The following is a 2289-nucleotide window of genomic DNA, read 5'->3' as shown; positions in this document are numbered from 1 at the left end:
TAATAATAATAATAATAATAATAATAATCCTGCTTTTCCATCTATTACTGTACCTTTTCTAATAATAATAATAATAATAATAATGATCCTGCTTTTCCAACTATGATTGTACCTTTTCTAATAATAATAATAATAATAATAATAATAATAATAATAATAATAATCATGCTTCTCCAACGAGGGTTGTAGCTTGGCTAGTAGTAATAATAATAATAATAATAATAATAATAATAATAATAATAATAATAATAATAATAATAATAATAGGGTGCTCTTGTGAAAGTTGGTATTTTTTCCTCTACGTGAACCCTATTGTGTGGACAATTAAACTTTTTTTCAATGGAATATTACTTACTTGACAACTGGCGTTTTGAGATGCTCTTAGTGAGAACCAAGAGTGGAGAATGAAACTGGACTAGACTTAATACAGTATTTATGTATTCAACTTGTTTATTTACATACGGTTCGTATTTTACCCACCGGACGTGTTTCCGCTTCTTCGGGAGTATAGAGCAGTTTAATCTTCAGATGGGATCAAGTTTAATTTCCTGGATGTTTGTATTTCATCATTTATTGCTTTGGATTACAATTTAATACGTACGATGGCATAATTACAACACAACGACAAACACATCCGCTTCTAGTCCACTGCAGGACAAAGGCCTTAGTCGTGTTAATTCATGTCTAGGTTTAGGCCAGTTTTTATCCACGCTGGTCAGTGAGGATTGTACAAATACACCTGTTTCTAGTCCATTGGAGGACAAAGGCTTCAGACATGTAAATTCAAGTCTGGGTTTTGGCCAGTGTTCATCACCACGCTGGTCAGTGAAGATTGGACAAATACACCTGTTTCTAGTCCACTGGAGGATAAAGGCCTCAGACATATCAATTCATGTCTGGGTTTTGGACAGTTTTCATCACCACGCTGGTCAGTGAGGATTGTACAAATACACCTGTTTCTAGTCCACTGGAGGATAAAGGCCTCAGACATATCAATTCATGTCTGGGTTTTGGCCAGTTTTCATCACCACGCTGGTCAGCGAGGACTGTACAAATACACGTTTCTAGTCCGCTGGAGGACAAAGGCCTCAGACAGTCCACTGCAGGACAAAGCCCTCAGACATGCCAATTCATGTCTGAGTTTGGGCCAGTTTTCATCACCACGCTGGTCAGTGAGGATTGGACAAATACACCTGTTTCTAGTCCACTGGAGGACAAAGGCCTCAGACAGTCCACTGCAGGACAAAGCCCTCCGACATGTCAATTCATGTCTAAGTTTGGGCCAGTTTTCATCACCACGCTGGTCAGTGAGGATTGGACAAATACACCTGTTTCTAGTCAACTGGAGGACAAAGGCCTCAGACATATCAATTCATGTCTGGGTTTTGGCCAGTTTTCATCACCACGCTGGTCAGTGAGGATTGTACAAATACACCTGTTTCTAGTCCATTGGAGGACAAAGGCTTCAGACATGTAAATTCAAGTCTGGGTTTTGGCCAGTGTTCATCACCACGCTGGTCAGTGAGGATTGGACAAATACACCTGTTTCTAGTCCACTGGAGGACAAAGGCCTCAGACAGTCCACTGCAGGACAAAGCCCTCAGACATGTCAATTCATGTCTAAGTTTGGGCCAGTTTTCATCACCACGCTGGTCAGTGAGGATTGGACAAATACACCTGTTTCTAGTCCACTGGAGGACAAAGGCCTCAGACATATCAATTCATGTCTGGGTTTTGGCCAGTTTTCATCACCACGCTGGTCAGTGAGGATTGTACAAATACACCTGTTTCTAGTCCATTGGAGGACAAAGGCTTCAGACATGTAAATTCAAGTCTGGGTTTTGGCCAGTGTTCATCACCACGCTGGTCAGTGAGGATTGGACAAATACACCTGTTTCTAGTCCAATGGAGGATAAAGGCCTCAGACATATCAATTCATGTCTGGGTTTTGGACAGTTTTCATCACCACGCTGGTCAGTGAGGATTGGACAAATACACCTGTTTCTAGTCCACTGGAGGATAAAGGCCTCAGACATATCAATTCATGTCTGGGTTTTGGCCAGTGTTCATCACCACGCTGGTCAGTGAGGATTGGACAAATACACCTGTTTCTAGTCCACTGGAGGATAAAGCCCTCAGACATATCAATTCATGTCTGGGTTTTGGCCAGTGTTCATCACCACGCTGGTCAGTGAGGATTGGACAAATACACCTGTTTCTAGTCCACTGGAGGATAAAGGCCTCAGACATATCAATTCATGTCTGGGTTTTGGCCAGTTTTCATCACCA

General features: G+C 41.3%; 1 protein-coding gene across 2 annotated transcripts in view; it reads right to left on the bottom strand.

The window, feature by feature from the left end:
- Positions 1-416, bottom strand: part of LOC137651896 (uncharacterized) — a 10238-nt gene extending 9822 nt beyond the window's left edge. The window contains exon 1 of one of the 2 annotated variants that reach the window (XM_068385098.1): positions 356-416. The gene's annotated coding sequence lies outside the window, so the exon portion shown is untranslated. The remainder of the gene's footprint in view (positions 1-355) is intronic. The other variant, XM_068385099.1, reaches the window with a different exon arrangement.
- Positions 417-2289: the final 1873 nt, after the last annotated feature.

This window comes from Palaemon carinicauda, chromosome 13 (assembly GCF_036898095.1).
Source record: "Palaemon carinicauda isolate YSFRI2023 chromosome 13, ASM3689809v2, whole genome shotgun sequence".
Lineage (NCBI taxonomy): Eukaryota > Metazoa > Arthropoda > Malacostraca > Decapoda > Palaemonidae > Palaemon > Palaemon carinicauda.
This window is presented reverse-complemented; position numbering and strand designations above follow the sequence as displayed.